Source organism: Pelecanus crispus, chromosome 1, assembly GCF_030463565.1.
Source record: "Pelecanus crispus isolate bPelCri1 chromosome 1, bPelCri1.pri, whole genome shotgun sequence".
Classification (NCBI taxonomy): Eukaryota; Metazoa; Chordata; class Aves; order Pelecaniformes; family Pelecanidae; genus Pelecanus; species Pelecanus crispus.
In genome coordinates, this window is record NC_134643.1 from 41,454,113 (window position 1) to 41,468,567 (window position 14,455).

The 14,455-nt window shown below is 39.9% G+C and overlaps 1 protein-coding gene across 1 annotated transcript in view; it reads right to left on the reverse strand.

Moving 5' to 3' along the window:
* The window catches only part of PTPRR (protein tyrosine phosphatase receptor type R), a gene marked incomplete at its 5' end in the record, with an annotated part of 150,320 nt that overhangs the window by 77,754 nt on the left and 58,111 nt on the right, over positions 1–14,455 (reverse strand). The gene's annotated exons all lie outside the window — the stretch shown is intronic.

Consider the following 14,455-nt stretch of genomic DNA (forward strand, 5'->3'; position numbering starts at 1 on the left):
AATGAGATGTTGGATTTACACAATGAAGATTTGCTTTGAATATTATCTTAGCATTTCTCCCTGCAGGTGAAGGATGAGTCAGACATAGTGAAATTATACAATTTTAATTTTGATTAGCAGTTTCTGAGATAAAAAAAGGAACATTCTGGATATATTCCACATGCTTGAATTTCCTAAAACTTCCTCATGTGAGTCAGAGAAGGTTATTAATTCTCAGCAGAGACCAACCATATCACTGAAGCATTTTCTTTCTCTGTGTGAGAATCATAGTGGAATTTATCCTCAAGTTCAAATCCTTCCTGTGAAGTCAGTGGAATTTTACCCAGGAAATAATTTAGGTTCAGATCTTCTGTTCTGAAGACCCAGGTATGGCGTCTTCACGTGACACCTGGTGGCCAATAGTTCCATGTGGTACTTTGGGGACCCTTTGTTCACTTCCATATCCCCTTTGCAGTCAATATGTAGTGGAGAAGGGAGGGAAGAGGAGTATGTCAGATGGTCCCAGAAGGCTTACAATGTTTCTGGCAACTTCTGACTTAGGAGATTAGTAAGTTCTGACTGAGCCAGTTGACTTGAGCTGAAAAAGGTTTTTTATTTTAAACATTCTACTTAAGGTCATAGAGCAGCTTGTTTCTCTGAGGATCCAAGCAACTATTCTTCCTTCCTAACCAGAGCTGCATAAAAACCCCCAAATATCCATGGGTCAGACATCACATTGGGAATATGGTTCTGGTCTTGAAAGAAAGGCAACTTTTTCCTCAAAGAAAAACAGCAGTACACATTTTGACTGTTGTTCTTCTTTATAAGTAAGTATTTGTAAGTTATGATGTAAAGACATAAAATATTTGCTTTCCTATTCCACAGTCAAATTGATTTTTCTATCAGTACTTAGGGTTTTTCATTTTTTTCCACTTTTTCTCATTTTTTTACACTAATGGGATTGTCAGGTCTTGATGCATCTACTGAGACCTGCTTTCACCACACAGCTGAGCTTTAATTCAGCTGGAAGTATTATAGGATTCTTCAATTTAAATTACCATTTCTACCCTGGCATTTTCAAAATGAAAAATCTTCTTCTCTTTGCTTCTTCTTGAATTAGACAGGCAACTTGAGTGGCTACAAAATTGTTCCAGCTTTGTCATTGAAACAGGGAAATGTCTTGGGAGGGGAGACAGGGAGATCTAACAGATCCAAGCACCATTTATTCTGTTCCTCAGACTGGCTCTCTCTGGCCACGGAGCACCTGAGTGAGAATTGGTTTGGAGCCGTAAAGCTGCCACTACACTGAGAGTTGACAGCCTGGTCTGAGGGTAAATGAGAAAGGGAGTTGTTGCTGAAATAGGAAGGCTGTCATGAGGGTCCCTAGAGATCCATCAGGATGGTATAAAGAGCGCGAAACTGCCTGTCTAAGTGAGTGACCCTGAGTTATGGGGATAACATTAACTGTTGTTACTGAGCAAAATTAGCAGGCATAAAATCAAAATACATTCACTAAAACATACTTGAGCCGGGGATCAGATCACATTAAATGTTAAATAGTGTGTTAAGAGCTCACTGAAAAAGACACAGAAATGAAACAGCCAGAAAAATATCCAGCTTCAGATGAAATAGAGGATCTTAAAGAGCCTGTAAGGAGGTAATAAATTCTTACAGATTTAGTATGCTGGGATTGTGGTTCATCATATCCAGGGACAATAAAACGTGGTGAAACTCCATTATCTTCAGGAGAGTCACATTTCTTCCTACCAGGTCTGATTCTGGTCCACCATGTCCTATAACAAATAGTCATAAAAGGCTGCACAGTGCATGTGTCTCTCTAACAGCTATATCTATATTGTCTTTGGTGGTGCTGGGGGAAGCCTGAAGACGACAGCACTCACTCTGTTGGTCTGGCAACAACCTGCTTAGAAAGCTCACCTGGCCTGGCAGCTGGAGATTTCAAGACCCTTTTAGGAAACCTCCTAAGTGGGTGGGAAGAAATTTGTCCTTAAGCTTCATCTCAGGGTGCTTCTTGTGCAGCAATAAAGATTTTTTTTTTTGTGACTATTCATCTAAAAAAACCCCAAGAAGTATCTGAGGAAGAAAAATCTCACATTTTTTATAAGAAACTTGCCTTCCTGTCCATTGAAGGAATCTGCTTCTCAATTGCTGGTGTTACTGTGAAGCTTAATTCCTTGGTAATTATAGTAAAAATTAAGTAAGAGTAACACAGGTTGCTTTTTCTTACATCAGGCAGCACAAGAGAGTGCATTTGCCTCTTCCTATCAAAAGGAAAGTTAGCACTTTAGGAGTGGGATTTCTAACTCAGTCAGTGAAAGATAATGTATAGAAATGATCCATGGGACTCCTAGAGTATCTGCTTTACAGTGAGCAGCACATCACAAATGTGCTCTGTGCTCTCTGTTACCCCCTTGTTTATACTGGATTCATAAAAGCATAAAGCAGGAGTGGAACAGACTGGAGACACATCAAGTTCAGTATCCTGTGGCAAACTCTGGATGCTTCTGGAAAATGATAGGAACAAGGCAAGATTATACTCTTTTCCCAAGTTCCTTCTGACAAGATCCAGGCTAATTTATGCCTACACAGTGCTAAAAGGCAATGGGTCTCCTCAACTACGTAAGTGTTATCAAACAATAACCCATACTGACACTATCAAGATCTGGGATGAAGGCAACACTTGGGGGCATTAAATTCTGAACTCTCCCATGTACCATCCCAAAGGTGACTGAAATTTAAGTCTGACCTGAGGGTCTGGTACAAAATTGCCTTTCTGCAAAGTCCTAACTATGACAATTTTTGTTGAGAAAAGTTAGTTAGTTAGAAAAGAAAAAAAAAAGAAAAAGAAAAAGAAAGAAGACAGAGAAGAGAAAGAAAAAATAAAGTCCTAATGATTCCTATCAGTAGAAAAATTCTAAAACATCATTAAAATTTTAATATTTTAATGTTATTGTGCCATTCTGACGGCATGCCTAGGCACTGTGTTGACTGTGTTGTCCATAAGGTAAGAGATTAGGATAGAAAACTGATAATGGACAAACTACAAATGCAACAATACCTGTACATTAGACAAACAATATAAACTGTTATTAAAAGAATCACTCTTAGAATGGAAATCTGTCCGGCCACTTACAGGTTATAATTACAGAGATGAAATCATTATGTATTCTAACACTACCTGCAATAAAACATGAAATTAACCTCTGTAAAGTAAATCCATAGAAATAAATAAACTAAATCATTAGCATAGATACACAAGTTATCTCTTACTGTATTCCTCTAGTTGCTCCTTTTGCTTTGGAAAAGAAAGTGCTGAAGCACCCCAGTTAGATAGCACTAATCATTTACCCTTTGCTCATCTGCAGTGTTTATCATGGATTGCAACCTACTCCCCAAGGAGTTTACAATTTTGAATCCGCTACCGCTGTTGGCAATAGTGACTTGTTGAGCCTAGAGGCGAACACCCTGGAGGACTCATTTCCCTGAGCAATTACCGACCTGGATATTGCAACTGTAGCAACAGTTTCCAGGTTTATCTGATCCAAGCAAAACAGGTAGTTTGAAGGGAAGGACTTTTCTGCTTGTAGTGGAAAGCTTGGGAAGACAGAGTTCCATAAAAGGAAACTCAGCACAGAAAAACACCAAAGACCATTCGCAACTGAGATTCTACAGGGGCTTTTTGATAAAGATTTTCATGTTAAAGAGAAAAGAAAAAACGAACATGAAAGGGAATAATGTATAACACAGTTTCTGAAATCATATGTTTAGCATATTACAATAAATTATAATTTGCCAAGCCAGGTTCTGCTTCTCAAGAAAAATTCAGAGATGCCTCCCTTTCTTATCTTTTCCTTATCATCAGTGATATCCTTTCTGCAATGAGCCTCAAATATACCATTTCTATACATTGGTTACTCCCCTCTAAACTCCTCCTGACCCTATGACCACAGGTGTTTGCTCAAACCTCCAACTAACCTGAAAATACAGGAAGAAAAATAATCAAGGATGAAGAAGGTTAAAGGTTAAAGTATAAGTCTTCACAATACTTTTATGAACAAAGATCAAAAGTAAATCAGCAAATTATACATACTAGGAATTTTACAAACTTAAGGGCCACTGGGTAGAGAGTTCTATTTTGTGCTGAAACCGAAGAAAGGCAGCTCTAAAAAAGAAAATAAAAATAATCACCCCTATTTACTTAGGCCAAACAAAAGGCAAAGCTCAGAAAAGTGTTGTCTTACCTGCCTGTGCTCCACTTAGTTATTGATGTTTTAAGAAAGTCACAAAAAATGCTATAAAATGGGTTTTGTGCTAAATCAAACACTGGACTGTGGCCGGGCTGTGGGTCTCTCCATCTGAGCACCATGCTCTGCTGCCTGTACAGTGACAGTGACTACACATTATTAGTGTCACTGTGTTTCATCTTGCCACCCTCATCAGACAGCCTCAGCTCTACAACCAAAAAAGGATGTATTTATCAGGAGCAAAGGTGAAAGAAACTATTGGAGCTGTGTTTCTACAGCTTGGGTACAAGACTACAAAAAAACCTGGCAACAGATTGTGAAAATACCTGCATTTTCTCTTTTCTTCGCCTAAACCACATTAGGTTTGCCTTCCTGTTGCCATTCAAGAACTTCAGATCGCAGCTGCACTGGATATCAGGTTAGCCCCTTTGGCTGGCTCAGGTGGCCTAATACACATCCACAGACGATTTTGGCTTTTATAATATTCTGTGTGCCATGGCTCACAGCAGGTTTAGCATCTCGTGTAGTCCATGAATTGCATGGGAGCCAGCGTGTGCTCAGCTTCTGATGCAGGTCAGCATTATGCAAGTAGAACAAAGCATTTTGCCAAGACGAGCCTCCAAAGGCACTTTGCCCTTAAACAAACCAGTGTCTGAGGTGGCATTCTCTCCTCTCCCATTTACCTCTCCATCTACACTGCTATTTTCTTCAAGAGGAGAAACCCACCCTTCTATGATGTACCCATTAAGCTTTGAATTATGTCTGTAAACTAAGATAAAATTCTCCTGAGTAAAAAATCAATTATTCTTGGTGATTAATTAAAGGATTAATTAATTAAATTCATACATAATATATTTCTGCTAAAACACAATGTGACTAGAAATATAAATCCTGGGACACTTAAATACTTTTAAGGTCAGAGAGTGCTTACTGACGAATTGTGACGGGGAGCCTTGGCTATTCTACAAAAGCGCAGCGAAAATCACCTGAAATAGAAAAATTACAGGCATATGTTTGAATTTACAAGAACCACTGAAAAGCATTGAGAAACGCTCTGGACCTGGAACATGCTTCTGTTTAAGCCACTGATGTTCTAATGAGGAGACACCAAGGCTGCAGAATACGCCAATCTGCCAAAGAGTTCCAAATTTCACATGTAGCCTGTGAAAGAGTATTTGGATCATGAGAAAAAGAACTCTAAATTGGTTCCGTATAAACATTAGGAAAAAGTGATAGGAATGGGATACTTTGCTTCAGTCCTGATTAGTCCAGGGAAGTTTTGTATATTTGGATGCTGCTTCTCAAGATGTGACATTGTACAAATTCACTCACATTTGTGCTAGAGAAAAAAAAAAACCTCATGTCTTTTATGGAAAATCTTTGTTTAAAGTAAGCATAATATTTCCTGGGTTTATGCATTTCTCATATAGCATTAAAGAACAATTTTGGCTCTTGATCAATTTTTCATGAAAGCATACACATTTAAATATTTATGCATTTTATGAGCTCTCTGAAAGAAATCAAAGACAGAAGTAACGCTAATGGGAAATGTAGGGTTAATCTAATTAGTTAAGAAGGCTGTATGGTCTCCTCCCCATACTGATTTTCAAGTGAATGTTCACTAAAATATGAGAAAATCAAAATTTATAGAAGGAAGCAGTCTTTCATACACTGCAATTAATCTACAGACCTTTTTACTACAGGAAGTGGCTGAGGCCAAAAACTGAACAAGAGGCAGAAAAAGGGCTAGATGCTTAGATGGATGCTGAAAGTCACTACTGTCCCTGAAAACTGTACAGAAGAGATACTACAAACCTTGTCATACCGTTGAAGCCAAACATTGGATTATCAGAAACCAAGATGAACCCCAGTGCAATAAAAGGGTAAGTTTCTCAGTTTAATATTGGAAGGTTTGAGTGCTGGCCATCATCCTGGACTAGATACTGGGTTTCATAGAAGTCCTGTTTGCACATGTAGGTACCAGCCAAGGATGTTCCTAGAGACTGCTGCATCACAGAGGACAAAGACGCCATACCAGGTGTTGAGGTGAGGCCGGGGCGCTCCGTTGGCATCCACAGTTCAGAGTGGCAAAGCTACTCTGGAGGTGGGTGGGTGATATGACTAAACTGGTTTGTCTCAGCTATGTGACAGATTTACACTTCTCGCAGGGAGAAGAACTAATTTCTCAAATGAGATCAGCTGATTTGGGGCTGATTTGACCACTTCTGTAGGAAGCACCAACACAAGAGTGAGAAAAGCTCCATCTGTGATGTCTGGCTTTTGTCCAAGATTCCCTCGCTGAGCTTTTACATGCACTTGGGCAGTGAGTCAGTCAGCTATAGAAAGACTCCATGACCTTCATGGATGATTAAAGTGTATGAGAATGCATTCAGCCTATTAAGGATATGGTTTGTTAATGCCTCTCTTCAAGACACACACTTTGATTTCTATCAGTCCTATGTTTTGCATTAATCTCTGTGGTTGCAGTCTCCTAGCAAAGGTAAAGGGTCAACTCTTTCAGTGTCATTTGATACCACCGTGTCAAAAGTTAATGTGGATTTACTGATCAGATCTAATGAGAAGACACAGAATAGTCTTCTATCTTTCTTCTGAAAGAAGTCTCAGAAGGCAGGTTATTTCATTCTCCTGGCTTCTGAGTCATGACACTCATTCCTGTACCACAATGTGATGTATTTAGCAGTGTGACAGACTGAGAGTGTGGGTTAGACTGTCCTCTCACTGCTCATTGTACTTATTTCTCCTTTTCCTTTACGTCTTTCCTATGGTATCATGAATGCATTAATCATGCATTATATATTTGGAAGTGAGAAAGTATGTACAGCTTCCAAACAACTAGTGAACTATAGATTGTATGAGACTACCATCCCACAGCCCCACCTCAATAAGGGCGTAACCTTATCCAGAGCCCAGTAAAGTTAATGGGACCTTTTATGAGAGGGGGTTCCAGAGTCCCATGTCCTAAATGTCCATGGGATGCATGCTCGTCGTTGCTGAGGGGGTGTAAGAGAGGGGAAGGAAAAGTTATCTATTGTCCATGGGACACAAGTTTGATACAGCCTTGTCATTACACAATACCAATCCCAGAAGGTCTCTGTACTGTGGGAGCCCTTTGGAAAGGGGAAGGAGAGGGGCAGGAGGCTGTGGTAGTTCTGTTGGACATCGTAGTTGATTTTCCAGAGTTTCTTTGGGACAGATGGAACTTTCTGCTTCACCACCTGGGGGAACATTAAGTACCTAGTGGTGGAAGGAGACAGTTTTCTCCTGCATGTGGAAGTATATTATTCCTTTTTAAAAAATAGGTCACAACAATACTACATCTATTTTAAAGAGTCCTAAGCTGGGAACATTTGCAATTACTGCAAATTGATTACTAGCAAGGATGAGAGGCTGGAATTTTGCTGTGCCTCTAGCCTTAGCAAGTCTGTCTCAGTTAATCTGCCTCAGTTCTTTGTCTATAAAATAGGGAGAATAGTATCTGACTGTTTCACAGAGCCCTGTGAAACTAAGGATTTTACATACGGTACTAAGAAGATGGGGGGCAGCTATGTAGGACAGAACTTTTCAACTTCTTTCACAGATAACTTTAATGTTGCCCCCAAAAGTTAATTCCTGTATTTTTTTTTTTTAATTTGGTGCTGCATTTCTTCAAGGACTGGGATTTACTTCATCACAAATTATTTCAGCTTTCTTAAAATAACAGCTGATATTAATTTCAAAGCCCCAATAGTTTTCTAGGCTTTTTCCTTCCTTCATCCACCCCTCCCTGTCCTCCTCCCTTATGGTAGAAAGGACGAGATGATGGAAAAGCACAAAATATTACACAGAGAGGAAGAAACACAAGGAGAGCTGGAAGAGCTCAGCTGAACACTATTTCAACCTTTTTGTTCTTTGAGGAGCATGCATAATGAGCTCCATAAAATTGTCCTATCTGTCCTTATTCAATATTAGCAAAAAAATTATTCCTTCCATTACAAAAGAAATGCATGGTGCTATTATGTCCGGTACAACTTTTATGCACAGCATGATTGTACCAGTCACATCCTATTTCATCATCCCAAAGCCAGCTGTAATCCTCAGAGCAAACAGACCCTTTTGAGCCTGCTCAGCACAGTGCTTTAGAATACATTTGTTTTTTCTGTCCAATTATTAAATCTCTAGGTACAGCCAGCATAAAGCCCAAAATGCCAGAGAACCAATAATTGTTTCTCCTTGCTCCTTTGTAAAACCCTCATTTCAGCTAGTTTTATGTTTCAAACAATTCTTAGTTACTGAAGTTTAACTTCCTGTTACAACTTTGTAAAATGGTCCTCAATACATCAAAATGCCTTCCAGAAAAATGACAGACAAAAAAATCTCCCCAAAATCATCCTTTTCTTTTTATCTTAAGATTTTTAAATTTAGTTTGTAGCACACTAATGAAGAACAAAACTGGAAACCTAAGACAATACAGCAACTTCCACATCTTTCAGGAAATTACGTGGCCAAAAGACTCCCAACTGATTTACTCTCCTTACTAACTTTTCTCTTTGCTTTGAAAATCAAAGTAAGATTTCAGTACTGCTGATGTCCTAGCTTTCACATGCATTTATTTTCGGAGACAATTTTTATTGGTAGTTTCGGATGAGCAAAAGCTGCCTCAACACGCACAATGGGAATGCTGTAGAAAGAGGCAAATGCTTCCCCTTTTTTCACATAATCATAGTTCTCTACGGTTCCTGGGTGTATGAAGAGGAAAATTTGAAATACACCTGGGAAAAAAAAAAATATATTTGGCTCAACTGGAAGCAAGATATTTACACAAAACACTGTTCTTGTGTGATTCCTGATTGCAGCCCCTGTCCCAGGACAGTCTGGATTATTTGTCTACCACAGACAAGACTTTCAAAGTAAGAAGAGATTTTTACACCTCAGCTCTTGAGACATCAGGATCCTGTTTTCAGAAAACAAATATCCAAAACAAGGGGTCTTTAGTGTGACACAATTCACCAGTATGTTCTGGGTCTTTATCTGCTTTCAGCCTTTTGGCCTACTGAAGTTCATTTACAGCTATAATCATCACCATAATCTCACATTATTGGAATAAAACTTTTATCATTGACTTCCCTCTGGATAATTTAGCACTCCAAACCCATATAAACCAAGTGCAGAGAATACAAGGCACCCTTGTAATTTCTGCCTTACATTCCTTTAACTATTAGGAACTTGAAGGAAAGTTAAGCAAAATCAAACAAAACCCTTGGAGACCTGCATTTTTTCTTAGACAAAACTTGCATTACTTTAGGTTTTATCCTGTCATGGATTCATATGACTAGGTACGTGCCTTTCTCTCAAAGTTTTATCAGAACCATTAATGATTGTGTGTGAATCCTATAAGCTCAGAAACTGGAAAGCAGGTGAAAAGACAATCACATGATTCTGGTAATTGTCTCAGGATCTTCGACCTCCTGCAGCTGCTAATACTGACTGTATTTCGGATGCTACGAGGTACAAATTCCCCTTCTCCTGAGCAGCTGGGCAGACAAAGGATTGTCCTTTTCTGTCTAGTACTGAACAGAGAAGGCACAGCTTAAGGGAAAACACTAACACCAATTCTCACTGGAGATTTAAGGAGTGGTTTACCTCAATGATTCCTGTTAATAACAATATTGTATTTTTGACCAGCGGCTCAAGGTTTGGATTTCTGTATTTGGAAATGTGACACATGTACTGCATCCCAGATGTCCTAATATAGGACGAGCTTTCTGATTTAACCAGTAGAGAACAAGCTTTAGAAAATGGCTTTCAGTCTAATTTGGGGGACTTTTCTTTAGAGACGCCTCCACTTGTGAGGTCAAAGATGAAGAAGCTGTGCTGCCTTGTAATATGGGATATTACTGCTCTAAAATGACAGGGAGGCAAAGCCTGACTGATGGATCTTCGATTTGTCTCTTTTATGTTTAGGATCAGAAGAGCATTCTGTGTTCATTTTTTTTAAACAGGCAACACAGCTGTCAAAGCCAGCCTCAGATGTTTAGAATGAGAAAAATGCCTTTTTTTCCCCTTTTATACTCAGAAATGACCACCCTTAAAAGAGAATATTAAAAACTGTTTGCATGCAGTTCTCTCATTCTCACACATACACCAAAGCAAAGTAATTCATAATCTTTTCAGTGAAAAATAGCCATTGCAAATTTGGTGGGTGAGGTTTCCTTTTCCTTTTTTTTTTTTCTCTCTTATTTTTTAACAATATTCTTTAAACTTACAAGAAGTAATCTTCCAGATTTCCCCACCTGACCACAACCAGTGCCATTTGTGTTTGGGAGATACTGCTCCTCTGTACAAATGCAGCGAGTGCACCTTTATGCACACTTCCTGCCTCTTTCCTGCACTCTGGAAACCCGGGAGATTCCCGGTGGTTCTGTGGCTACTGCTCTGTGTGAGCAGGAAGAGTTGCCTGGGAAGAAATACTCAACTTCTCAGAAACCGAGTGTATGGCTCCGATCCAGAGTAATATCTGTGTTATATTTGTCATGTCAAAACACAAGTCCTGCAAATGACGTCAAGAGGGCTTTCAGACTTCATAAAAAAACCCCAGGACATCTACCTTATTCCCCAGAAAAGAGACACAGCGACAGCATCTATGCTTGTTAATAAAAGGCTGTATGCTTTCTATCTCAGTTGGTATACAGCTAACACTTAGGGCCTAAATTTACCGGCGGAGGTGTGTCTACTTAAACACATTCAGAAGTTAAGTGTAAAAGCAAAACAAAACAAAAAGCTACAAAGCCTCAGGAAAAGTGGAGGAACATGGTTTAAATTTGTATATTTGTATATTATACTTTTTTGACAGTATCATGCAGAGAAAGACAGGAATTTCATTGGAGACTGCAGCTACTGTTGTCTACTTTTTATACACAACGTCTGATGAAAGCAACTGGTTTTTAGCTTATTTTGAGAAAATGTCTTGCTGATCTGTCATTTACAAAGTCTTGTTCCATTTAGCCATGATAAGACAGAAATTCATTTTGCAAAGGGTCCTAACCAGCAAACACTTTTGGGAAGCAAATCCACTGACTTTATCCCACTGAAATTCATATGAGTACTTGGGAGATGCAGGCTGCCCCCGGGGCAGCTCTGCACCCAGCTAAACACAGACGTGCCAGGCCTGCACAACTACTGGTCAGCACGCAGGAGCAAACTCAATGGATCCCATTAGTGCTGGACTGAAAATGCACTACACATTCGAAGATGCAGATGTGAATTTACTGGAGAAGTTGAAAGAGCTTTGTTTCCTGCACTACCCTCACTTTCCACTTCCTTGCTGCATTTTCCCTTCTCTTTACACAGTGCTTGGCCAATCACACATTTTGGACTGCTCTCATGTCCCATCTCTCACTCCTCTAAAGACAGAGAAGCCACAGTGTTGTGCAGCAGTCTGAATGTATATATTATATCCATTAACCCCTGCTCTTGTCAGCCCTGCACAGCACAGCACCTACCATGCGACTCAACGTGAGGATGTAGTCCCACTACATGACCCAACAGGATGGCATGACACAGCACCAGACGTGTACAGCAAAAGGCTCAGCCCCATTTCTACCACAACGTTGCTGTCGTGGCTTTGCACACAGCAGCAGCAAGTTCAGCTTCACCAGAACAAGCTGGATCAGTTGTGCAAGAGCAAGACGTTTGCCCTGTACATGTGCTCACAGATTTCTGGACATCCAGAAACCATCATTACTAATTGACCAAAGCAGCAAGGTAGTGTGTTACCTCAAGGATAAATGTGGTAGGTTACTGCTAACGCGTTAGTTGATTGCCAAGGTCATCAGGGTTGGCAGGGCTCATCCTCAGTCTGTCAAATAATCCCTCCTCTGCCCTTTTTCTGAGTTAGAACTAAAACCGACAAACTTGCCTTACCAGCTTCATCATTAGATTTTGTCTATAGTAGTGGAGGAATGCTCATTTCACCAGCTGAAACAAAGCTGAACAAAAATAATGGATGATAAAATGAAACCACCCCACCCTGGGATGAACAAAGAAACACTAAACGGCTTTTACAGCTTCTTGTTTCTATGATCTTTTTCCCATTAAATATAAATATTTTTCCCAGAAAACCTTCCAGAAATTGCATAATTAAATGATGGGAGGGAAAAGAGGAAAATAAAATAAAAAAAAACCCAAAAACCATTTTTTAAAGAAATCTGAGTGTTTTAAGCAAAGGAAACATCAAGAGGAAGGTAAACATTCTTAAATATTCTCTGTTGTTGTAGCAAAAAGGTTTCCAAAATGTGATTTTTTTTCAGTAGTGATTTTTCCACAAATTGGTACTGCAAGAAACAAGAGAAATAAAATCACTGAAGCTGAATGTCATAGCTGAGACCCCTTTGCCCTCAATTCTTCATCTACATCTTGTCACAGGATACAGGAATATATGAGTGAAAATTCTTTGTTCAACTCCATAAACATATGTTTCATATTTGCCACATTAAACAAAACCTACTTAGTAAAATTAGTCTGTATCTACACACAAGCCATTTTATCCTCTCATCAACACAGCCTGCCATATTAAACAGACCTGTTTCTGTCTCTCGGTGACTCTGGTATCACTTATTTTTCCAAGAGCTGATCAGCCTCTGCTGCCAGAGTCACATTCATGTGCACAACTTCAGGCATCTCGTTTTCATCTGTGTCGTGGTTTAGCCCCAGCCAGCAACTAAGCACCACGCAGCCGCTCGCTCACTCCCCCTACCCCGATGGGATGGGGGAGAGAATTGGAGGAGTAAGAGTGAGAAACACTCCTGGGCTGAGATAAGAACAGTTTAATAATTGAAATAAAGTAAAATAGTAATGCTAATAGTAACAGTATAATAATGATAATAATAATAATGATACACGAAGCAAGTGATGCACAATGCAATTGCTCACCACCCGCCGACCGATACCCAGACAGTTCCCGAGCAGCGATCGCTGCTCCCCGGCCAACCCCCCCCAGTTTATATACTGAGCATGACGTCATATGGTATGGAATAGCCCTTTGGTCAGTTTGGATCAACTATTCTGGCTGTGCCCCCTCCCAGTTTCTTGTGCGCCTGGCAGAGCATGGGAAGCTGAAAAAGTCCTTGACTAGCATAAGCAGTACTCAGCAACAACTACAAACATCAGCCTGTTATCAACATTCTTCTCCTACTAAATCCAAAACACAGCACTATGCCTGCTGTTAGGAAGAAAATTAACTCTATCCCAGCCGAAACCAGGACAGTATCCACCCCTTATTCTATACCATCTACGTCATGCACAGGCCCTCCCCTTTCCAATGTGTTCCAATTAATCACCACCCCTTTCCCTATCTTGATATACACACAGATATCATTCCCTTCGTCTATGGCCCATCCCTCTAAAATGTCCATTGAGTTCATTTAGCCCATGACTTTGGGTTCCATCTGTCATCACAGTCTTTCAGAGCAGGACAGGTGGTGTGCAGTGTTGGACTGTTGCATGCTGAAGTCAGTTCTCATTCCAACATGGTTTCATCAAAGTTCATTTTCCTTAGGCTGGGCAATTCTTACTGCAATACCATTGATGCGGCATATAGCAATCATAATATATAGTATTATATACTTAATATTAACCTACTATATTATTATATTAACATGCAGTTAAGAGATAACATATAGTTAAGAGATAACATACAGTATTATAAAGCAATTAATATTATACAATTCAGTTCATTGGCTATTTTCACCCAAAATCAGATTCCCTTGAGGTACACATTGGGCTTCCCCATCCTTTCGCATCACCCACCAAGTGCACCCAGGTCCTTGAGCAAAAGCAATCCCACGAATGGGTTTGCCTTTGCCAGAGGGGGAAGTAACCCAGACTGTCTTCCCCAGCATATTTTTCATGTGCACTACAGGAACTTTATCTCCTTCTACAGTACGTAAAAGTTTTGATTGGGCAGGGCCAGCTCGATTGGCAGATCCCCTGGTGTTGACTAACCAGGTGGCTTTTGCTAAATGCGTATCCCAATGTTTAAACGTCCCACCACCCATTGCTCTCAGGGTAGTCTTTAACAATCCATTGTATCGCTCAATTTTCCCGGAGGCTGGTGCATGGTAAGGGATGTGATATACCCACTCAATGCCGTGCTCTTTGGCCCAGGTGTCTATGAGGTTGTTTCGGAAATGAGTCCCGTTGTCTGACTCAATTCT